Source organism: Crocuta crocuta, unplaced genomic scaffold (assembly GCF_008692635.1).
Source record: "Crocuta crocuta isolate KB4526 unplaced genomic scaffold, BGI_CrCroc_1.0 scaffold41, whole genome shotgun sequence".
Lineage (NCBI taxonomy): Eukaryota > Metazoa > Chordata > Mammalia > Carnivora > Hyaenidae > Crocuta > Crocuta crocuta.
In genome coordinates this window covers 16021141-16031409 of record NW_027529428.1, presented here as the reverse complement: position 1 = coordinate 16031409, position 10269 = coordinate 16021141, and the positions used below count along the sequence as shown (strand labels likewise).

The 10269-nt window shown below is 49.3% G+C and overlaps 1 protein-coding gene across 1 annotated transcript in view; it reads left to right on the top strand.

Moving 5' to 3' along the window:
* The window catches only part of SPATA6L (spermatogenesis associated 6 like), a 50687-nt gene extending 48459 nt beyond the window's left edge, over positions 1–2228 (top strand). The window contains exon 13 of the mRNA XM_077759445.1: positions 2002–2228. The gene's annotated coding sequence lies outside the window, so the exon portion shown is untranslated. The remainder of the gene's footprint in view (positions 1–2001) is intronic.
* Positions 2229–10269: the final 8041 nt, after the last annotated feature.

The following is a 10269-nucleotide window of genomic DNA, read 5'->3' as shown; positions in this document are numbered from 1 at the left end:
ATCCCACAAAAGGGTCGGTGATTCTTGACCCAGAAACAGTGAATCCTGTTGTCTGACAAAGGAACGGGCGGACGAATTGGGTGGAGGGGTTAGAGTACATCTATTTCTCCTTATTCTGGATGACTTGCGACTTGGTACTTTTGGTAGAAAACAGATGATCCCTTGTATATTTTANTGGCAGTCAGCACAGAGCCCGACGCGGGGCTCGAACCCACGAACCGCGAGATCATGACCTAAGCGAATGTTGGACGCTTAACCGACTAAGCCACCCAGGCGCCCCTCCCTTGTGTATTTTAAAATGGTTAAAATTGTATAAACCATGAACATAAAATTTTGTGTTATGTGAATTTTGCCACCAAAAACCCCCCACAAAAAACAAAAGCCCATCCCGTACACCCCTCCCCACCCGCTCCCCGACTACCCCCTCCCCAACTACCCCTCATTCTCTGGGAAGACAAGGTCGTTTCTGTGTCTCAGTCCTTACCAAGTGCGGGAGCTGACTGCCCGCATCTGGCACGTGCGCCTTGAGACTCCACTTTCAAGGGCGAGCTGACAGGGCCGTCCTCCGGGACCTTCCTGGTCCCCCAGGTCCCCTCAGGCCGCTGCCCTGTGCTCCCAAAGGAACATCCACTTAGCACCTCATTCCCACAGCCACGTGTCATAGTCGGTTTTCCTTGTGAAAACCCTCCAAGGAAGGGGATGGAGACGGACCAGGCGGCACCAACTCTGGCCCACGGAATGTTCCGGCATGATGGCTGGTCCAGAGCGAGGCCAGTCCACAGGGAATGCTGCCAGCCAGAGGGTGGGCCTCATGTCCTCAGACGCAGACAAGAACGGGAGCACAAAAACCCCTCTGAAATTACAGACTAGCAGGGGCGTCTGGGTGGCTCAGTCGGTTAAGCGTCCGACTCTTGATTTCAGTTCAGGTCATGGTCTCGCAGTTCATGAGATCGAGCCCCATGTCAGGCTCTGCTCGGACAGCTTGGAGCCTGCTTGTAATTCTCTCTCCCTCTCTCTCTGGCAATTTTCCTCTCTCTCTTTCTCTCTCAAAAATAAATGTTAAAAACAAAGAATAGCAAAATGGAAATAAAACAAGGGACAAAAAAGGACAAAAATGAATTAAAATGCTGGCTTCTGCTTCGGATCCACCTCAGCTCACTAGGCCTCCAGGCCCTGAATCAGTGGCTGGTACAGCTTTCAGCCTCACTTTGTCTACACTGGGTGGGCAGGAGTCAGTTTACTCCCTGTCACAGGGGCCCCTTCATCTCCAACCTTGGGGGGCCCCCTCTCCCTGGTTCAGTCACCAGCTTCGGAGAGACGTGTTATCTGGTGGCTTAAGGGGACTGGTGCAATGGATAATGACACACCTCTGGTCTTGTCGGTCTGACGGACCACACGGGCAGTGACTGTGCACCCACATCACTGGGTCAGCGGTCCTCAGCGTCAGAATCACCTGGGGGGCTCTGAAAAAATTCTGATGCCTGGGCCCCACCCTGGGCCAATCGAATTGGAATCTCTGGGTGGTACCTGGAATAGGTATTGTTATAAATGTTCTTCGGGAGATCCTGATGAACATTCAGGATTGGGAATCCTGCAAGCGGCTTGGGGGGGTGGGGGTTGGAACACCCCCAGTCCTGTGCTGACTCCCTCTGTGCTCAAATACATGTTCCTGCGCCATAGAGTAGAATTGATTGGGGCACGTTTAACAGTTCAGCTCAGTTTCTGCACATTGGCTATGTGCCAAGGACAGTGCTCACTCCTTATGGGAACACTGAGAGGCAGAACCTCGGCTTTTCATCATCCTGATGGGACGCAGAGAAGTCAGGTAACCCGCCCAAGGTCACGCAGCTGCTCTGTCAGGTTACCTCACGTCGCCTCCCCCTGCAGGGATGGCAAGGGGGCTCGGACACCAAGTGGTCTCAGGAAGAGCTACATGCCTAGATTAGGATCAAGTGAAATCGCCTTCTTCTCCTTGGTGCTGATCATCTCCCTTTCTCTCAGGGCCACATGCGGTGTGTGACGTTTCCAGTTTCACAGGGGAAACTGGAGGAGCATCACGAACTCACTCATCGAGTCCACTGACACGCCCTTTGAAAGAAATGCACGACAGTGTTTGTTATGTGTATGGAATCACCAGTGTCTCACCCCCTTTACATCAAACCCTGTGCTCAGTCTTCTGTACCTCGGTAAGAGTCGTTGATTAAAGTGTTCCTTGTGTGGGGCTCCTATTTCCTTGTCCAGCTGGAAAGTTTGTGATATGCCTGTGTATGTGCTTATTTTGAATCTTCTTTTTAAATAATGTTTATTTATTTCTGAGAGAGAGAGACAGCGTGAGCAGGGGAGGGTCAGAGAGAGAGGGAGATACAGAATCTAAAACAGGCTCAAGGCTCTGAGCTGTCAGCACAGAGCCTGACGCGAGGCTTGAACCCACAAACCGTGAGATCATGACCTGAGCCGAAGTCAGACACTTAATTGAGTGAGCCGCCCAGGCACCCCTGTATGTGGTTGTTTTTAGCTTGGACTTGAAAATAGCCGAGGTTGGGTGGCAGGTGCTTTTTATTTGGAGGGTGTGCCTGGAGGATTCGAACAGCACCCGATGCCCTTGCAGGTGCTCCTCATTTGTGGCAGCCGACGTGTTCTTGGAAAGTTTTTGTTTTTTAGTTTATTTTTGGGGGCGGGGCGGGGAGAGAATCCCCTCCCATTGAGAATCCCCAGCAGGCTCCGTACCATCAGTGCAGAGCCCGACATGGGGCTCGCAGTCACGAACTGTGAGATCATGACCTGAGCCAAAATCTGGAGTTGAATGCTTACCCAAATGAACCACCCAGGTGCCCCTCTTGAAAAGTTCTTAACATTTTTCCTTCCTTCCCCCTCCTTCCATATCTGCCTCCTCCCCTCCTTCCCTTCTTGATGTACATTTTACTTGAGCTAGAGGAAGCTGCTATTTTCTCCAGTTACGCCTGTAAAACCAACCGCCCTCTTCTACGTTAAGCCTATGTGTACACCCTCATTTTTAAAATCTTATTTATAATGCAGGGTCTGTAGTTTCAGCTAACTTTGGGTCAGCCAGATGCCCTTAGGGAAAATACTTTTTTGTAGGGTGGCTTTTGCGTGGAGGGCCCAGGCTCCACCAAGCGGATTTTCCCAGAGGCCTCTGCAAACCAAGAGCCCATCAAGCCTGCTTGTAAACTACAGTCCAGGCTTTGACAAATCTGCAGCTGCGAAAGTCAAAATGGGAATGATAAACTGACACAAGACAGGAGGGAATTTGTATCAAATTTGATGACACACATCTTCCCAAAGAAGTCCCAATCCGTCACAGAATTATTCACATTATTATAAGCTCCAACAGCAAAACACCTCAAGTGCAATCCTGGCCACAATATGATTCCTTAAAATGGAAATAATTCCTTGAGAAATAAAAGGGTAAAATAAGAATAATTTAAGCAATACAGTTAGCTGAGAAAAAAGATTGATTTGAAAACAAAACAACTTTAAGAATGGGCACTGAATATTTAACAAAATTTTTTTAATGTTTATTTTATCTTTGAGAGAGACAGAGCGTGAGTGGGGGAGGGGCAGAGAGAGAGACACAGAATCTGAAACAGGCTCCGGGCTCTGAGCTGTCAGTACAGAGGCCCAACATGGGGCTCGAACTCACGAACTGTGAGATCACGCCCTGAGCCGAAGGTGGACGCTTAACCCACTGAACCACCAACGCACCCCCAAGATCTTATCCTTGAATGGAATCAGGGAGTCTTTCTCAAACCATTTCAGAAAAACCGAATGATACCGTCTTGAGCTACCAATTCTCTGGAACTGATTTCCTCCAGCTATTCACACGCTTTGTAAGTGGTCCTTTTCTGAGGACTGGGCTACAGCCTCTGTGTGACACACTGTTTTTCCTTTCCGATGACTCCTGAGATGTCAAAATAACAAACTGACAGCTCTAAGTCTCGGACACCCCCAGGACACAGAAGCGGGCGTCATTTGCAGCACGTTGGCTGTTTCCCAAAGGTCAACGAAATGCTTTATGTAACACATAGGCCTTTACTTGGCTGAAAGCCGGAGAAGAGAATGAATGAGCTTTTTTTTCATGGTTTTTGTAGGCTCTTTTCTCCTTTAATTATCAATGCTGTTTTCCTAATTTACCTAACACAAACCAATTCCTGCAGTGATAATGAGAAAAGGAAATCTGATTCTCACCAAATCCTGTAAAAACTAAGAGAGATTTAGGGTATGGTAGAGGAACAGGCCAGGATATAAGGTGAAGGAAAGACGGGGTCCCCATCTCCAGGCCCCCCGGCTCTGGGCCAGTCCCCCCGAAGACACAGGAGCCTCCAGCCCCACATCATCCCGGCCGGTTCTCCTGGTGTTCTAGAAGACTGTGTGAGCATTTCATCAGGGCGCCCTTCTCGCTGGTGTTCAATCTGGTTTCAGCGGTCATATTTGCAGAATGTATTTACTTAAAGTAGCTCTTACAGAGAAATATTTGAGGAAGGTTTTGTTCCTCATATAAATGTATTTAGCACTGCTGGCAAAACGGGGGAGACGGGGTGAGAGGATGGTTTAAACGATAATCCAAAGAAATGAGCCTCTTCTTACAAATGTGTCCTAGAAAGTGACCCTGTAGAGCAAGATCTGAATTCTCCTCACAAAATGCTCCCTCTTCCTAAGTTTTCAGAGGACTTCATGTAAATCAAGTCTGACACTAAAAAACAAAGAGGAGCACCTGGGTGGCTCAGTGGTTGAGCATCTGGCTTTGGCTCAGGTCATGATCTCACAGTTTGTGGGTTTGAGCCCCGTGTCGGGCTCTGTGCTGACAGCTCAGAGCCTGCAGCCTGCTTCGGATTCTGTGTCTCCCTCCCTCTCTCTGCCCCTCCTCCACTTGTAGTCTGTTTCTCAAAAATGTACACATATTAAAAAAATATATTACAAAAACACACACAACAACAAAACCCAGAATTACCAAAAAGAGAAAATCAAGTTGACGGGTTTTTTTCCTGGAGGATTTATTGGCGTGCTGAGTTATGTGCGCAGACTGACCTAGCCCCTGAGTGCCCGGGCGCTGTTCATAATGGCCATGACTCTACTCGATTATTCCATTAACAGAGCGCTCTGGCCGCCGTGCCCGCAGCCCGGGGAAGGGGCTCTGGCCCAGGTGTGATGGACGAGTCTACAAGCGCAGTGTCCTTCTCTGAATACATGACCCAACCCAGCACTCCCCGGGGACTTGCAGGTCTTGGAGAGGACCCCTCCTGTCTTCCCAGGTCCCGGGAACCCTGCCGACAGAGGAGCTACACCCCCTCTCCACCCTACGCCCCCCTCCCCAAGCTCCTTGGGTCTGCTCCCATCAGCCCCTCTGCCCTGGGCCCAGGGGCAGCTGTAGCCATTTTGTTCATCAGAGGAAAGAGCCAATGCCTACTTTCTCCTGCAGAGCTAGGAAATTTGGCAAAAACAGGGTCGGGCGTGTGGAGCTGGGTCATTTCCAGGACGAATAGGTTGCCGAAGCTTCTTCAGCACAGCGAGGAGCTCCCAGTCTGAAATTTTCCCTTTGGGATTCTGTGTCTTTTACAGCGATCCTCCGGCACCCCCCGTAAGTATGTGTTTTCTTTGTCTTGGTTTTAAGGGGCCCCTGTAGCCCAGGGTGTAATGTCCATCTTCCTCACGCACCTGTGAGAATCACCTGGTGGCCTCGTCTGCTCTCTGGGGCTCTGTGGTGACCATGGCTTAGCCTCCAGCTGGCCAGACAGAACGTTGGGTGGGATGTGCTTTGTGTGGGAAGGTCACATGGGGTGGAGGAACGGGAATCTTCGTTTCGACACCGGGAACTCCAAGGTGACAGCACGGAGGGCCACCGTGGCCTGCCCCAGCTGTGGGCCAGGGGGCCTGGGGCCTGTGGTACTGCCGAGTCATCAGGATCAGGACTTTGAAGGGAAGAAGGAGAAGAGAGACCTCTAGCAAGGCAGAGAGTTGGCTCTGGGGTGTGCGAGTTGAAGTACACGTCGTGGGCCTTGGCCTTTGGCTTGTGAGTGGTGGGGATGCCCCTGAGCCAGCCAGGCTGTGCTCCCGCGTGTCCTGCTTGGCTCGGAAGGGTGTGGAGCGTGATTTAGTCTAGCTTCTGCCACAGAGGGGACCAGGACATGGGCAACAGTCTTTTTTAATTAAAAAATAATTTTTTAAAAAAAATTTATGCTTGAGAGAGGAGTGCAGCTGGGGTAGGGCCAGAGAGGGAGACAGAGGATTTGAAGTGGGCTCTGAGGACATCAGACAGCCCAGTGCGGGCCTCGAACTCACAAACTGTGAGATCATGATCTGAGTGGAATTCGGACGCTTAGCCGACTAAGCCCCCCAGGTGCCCCAAGGGCAATAGTCACATAAAGACCTTACCATCTAACTTTGGGAGACTTGGGATCCCAGTGAAGGGATAGGATAAAGCTTTTTATCCTGCCTGCTCTCTTTTATTTTCTTTCTTTCTTATTTAATGTTTTTTTTTTATTTTTTTATTTTTGATAGAGGAGAGAGAGAACATGAGCAGGGAAGGGGCAGAGAGAGGGAGACACTGAATCCCAAGCGAGTTCCACACTGTCAGCACGGAGTTCCTCATGGGGCTGGAACTCACAAACCGAGAGATCATGAACTGAGTTGGAATCAAGAGCCCCACACTTAACCTGACGAGCCCCCAGGTGCCTTTCTTGCGTGTTTCCATTCCTTTGTTGAGTGCCTCAGGTTGCCCGCGCTAGATCCCGTGCTCCCCAGAGGCGTTCTAGAGAGGGCTCTGCAGTGAGAACACCTGCATTTGAATCCTGCTTCTGCCATTTACTGGGTGATGGACTTGGGCAAAAAGTGACTTAGATCCTGTGTGTCTTGGGGCCCTTCTGTGTGTAGTGGAGGTAGTTACTATCTCCTTGTAAATGTTACTGTTATAAGCAGATGAGTGAACGCGCTTAAAGTGCTTTATATCAGCGCCCTGTGCAAAGTAAGTCTCAACAAGTGGCAGCTGTTACATTTGTACCTCACTGAGTTATTTGAGGAAGGCGTTGAGTCTCTTCCCCCACTTTCTTTCGCTAAGGATACTGAGGCTCAGAAAAGCTGAGAGAGTGTCAGAGCGTTTCCAAAGCCTGGTCTATTTTGTCTCCATACCTCGTATTCTCTTCTTCCACTTTCCGCCACCCTGCTGGCTGTCACCTGATTGTCCCTGAGGGCATACTGGATAATACAGCCGAAGGGGTTAGAAAACAGTGAACTCAGAACCTTTCCCTGGAGTGACAGGGCAGCTAAGATCTCTCGACAGAAGCTGGAATGAGGTTAACCGCTTCTTGTTGAGCCAGCGGGAGATGCTTTCTGCTCTCCTTTCCTGTCGCCGGAATATCATGTTTGTAAATAGCCTTTTTAGGAAGCCGGCTCCCTTCCTCTGTCCCCAACTAAATATCCCTGTTCCCTTTCCTCCGGGAACGGACACTTAAAGTGGTTATCTAGAACTGAGAGTATTACCGCACCTATTTCAGTGGGGTGACTTCCAGGGACAGACCATGTGTACTGAGAGACGTTGCTGGACGTGCCGGATTCATGCACAAGGAGCTCCCCGTCGTAAAAGTTCATTTGACATTGCACAGAGGAGGCTCAGAGAGGGCCACTGATGACGTCCTTTGTTCATCAATTCATGCCGTCCCCCAGCCCTGACAGTTCACTACATTGATTCCAGTGTCGTATGGAATCACTCAATTTGTATGAAGCTCCTACTATGTGCTCAGTGTTGTATTGTGCCCTGCGGGTGAGGTGGGGGCATGGGTGAACTATGTAAAGAGTATAAGATCCAGGGGCGCCTGGGCGGCTCAGTGGGTTAAGCGTCCGACTTCGGCTCAGGTCATGATCTCGCTGTTTGTGAGTTCGAGCCCCGTGTTGGGCTATGTGCTGACAGCTCAGAGCCTGGAGCCTGCTTTGGATTCTGTGTCTTCCCCTCTCTTTACCCATCCCCTGCTCATGCTCTGTGTCTATCTCTCAATAATAAATAAATGTTAAAACAAATTTTAAAAAAGTATAAGACCCAGCCTGTGCCCCCTCTGGACTCACTAGGGTGATGACATACTGCAAGTGTGACTCTCAAACCCTGTTACAAGCTCCCGTGTCTTCAGGGCCAGGCAGGACTCATGGCTGTGAAGCCAGTGGGGTTTGAAATAACCGTGTGTGATGGGGACCGGGTGAAGTGCACAGTGGAAGTTGACCCCTACCACTTCCTGCAAGGCATTCACATTTTTCTTTTTTCAGTCTTTCAAGTTCAACTCTAAAACAACAAAATGCTCTATGGTCACATCAAGCTGGGCTGAAACTGAATCTTGCCCACAGCCACCTGTTTTGACTTGTATTTAAGAATATCGAATAGATACTGAGTTATTATCCATAGTTTATAGAACTCAGTTTTATTATGTCATAATCCAATCTCATTACTTAAATTAATAGGGTAGTATCTGATTATGGACCAAGTACTATGACCTTTCTAGGGCCTCTGAGGTAAGAAATAATGGGTTAGAAACGATGAGGTCTTGGGGCTGAGGCCTAATAATTTATTTTTTGACACTAAGGAATGGGAAGATCAGGTGGAGAAGAGGTTTGGAAAAAGGAAATTGGAATCTGATGAAAGATACGTGTGTGGAGAAGGAAGAAACATGCTCTAGCAGTGTCTTCCGAAGCGTCGTAAATATCAGGGCAGGTAGTTCAGACTCTGCTGTAGGCGGTAAGAAGCCAGTAGAACTTGGGGGATGGGGAAGCAGGCTATTCATCTGATGATCCTTGTTCAGGGCCATTTGGGGGTGGGTAGAGGCTGGAGGCAGGTGGTTTGGGGGTGGGTAGAGGCTGGCGGCAGGGAGGCCATGACAAAGCCATTGAAGAAGTCTGGGAATTAGGACAGTAGAATCTGGACAGGGTGGGAGGGTCATAGAGAAGAAAGGAGTCATTAAACCTCAGGGTGGGAAGACTTAATCAGGCAACTTATTTTAACGGTGCTTTCATGGTGCGTGGGGTGCAGGGAGGGGGAGACTGGCTCCCTTAAGAAAGAACCAGCCGGCCTTGGCTGAGTTGTGAAGTGAAGGCGGATTATTTAATCTTCAGGAATGAAGCATTGATTGAGAGAATAATTACTCTGCCAACATAAGGACATAGTGGCCTTTATTTTATAGATGTGTAGAGATACGTGACCTGAGTGAGATGAACTTTGGGCAGTAGGGCGAGAGCAGGGAACCCTGGGATTATACTGTGCTGTGGGGTGCTCAGAGGCAGTGGGGCCTCCCCTTGGATTTAGCTGTGGGTTCTTTTTCTGTGGAATATTCTTCCTATTGTGAAGGTGCCATTTTGGTAAATAGAATTTAGAGGATTATCAGGATACATGTTGCTCATTCGAAAATTAGGTGGGAAGAGAAGATGGAGGGATGCACCCTGCCTGGTTACCGGATCTGAACAGAGGCTCAGCCTTGGGCTGCTCACTTCACAAAGAGGCAACGCTGTTGCTTAGGGGCTGCCCCAGCCTGATGCACCCACCAGAGTGGAAGGATTTAAGTAAATGAACGAGCCTCTGTAGACCTGCCTTGCAACTTCAAACTGTTTGAGGTCAAAGAGGGAAGACATTGTCGGGGCGCCTGGGTGGCTTAGTCGGTTAAGCGTCCGACTTTCGCTTAGGTCATAATCTCACAGTTCGTGGGTTCGAGCCCCGCGTCGGGCTCTGTGCTGACTGCCAGCTTGGAGCCTGGAGCCTGTTTCAGAGTCTGTGACTCCCTCTCTCTCTGACCCTCCCCTGCTCACGCTGTCTCTTTCTCTCTCCCTCCTAGAAATAAAACATTTAAAAAATTAAAAAAAAAAAAGAGGGAAGACATTGTAATCATCCTATGTTTCAGTGGAAATAAAGGTGATTTTGAAAACACGATACCCAGTTTTGAGAAAAGAGACTACAAAAGAAATTTATAAGGTTGATTTTTGGATAAGCTCAGTTTATTTTATTTTTTTCTTTCATAGCTTATTGCCAAGTTGGATTCCATATAACACCCAGTGCTCATCCCCACAAGTGCCCTCCCCCATGCCCATCACCCCCCTTTCCCTTCCCCCACATCCATCAGCCCTCAGTTTATTCTCAGCATTCAAGAGTCTCTTCATGGTTTGCCTCCCTCCCTCTCCCCCACCATGTCCCCCCTTCTCCTCCCCCATGGTCCTCCGTTAAGTTCCTCCTAATCCTCCTATACGTGCAAACATATGGTATCTGTCCTTCTCTGCCTGACTTAT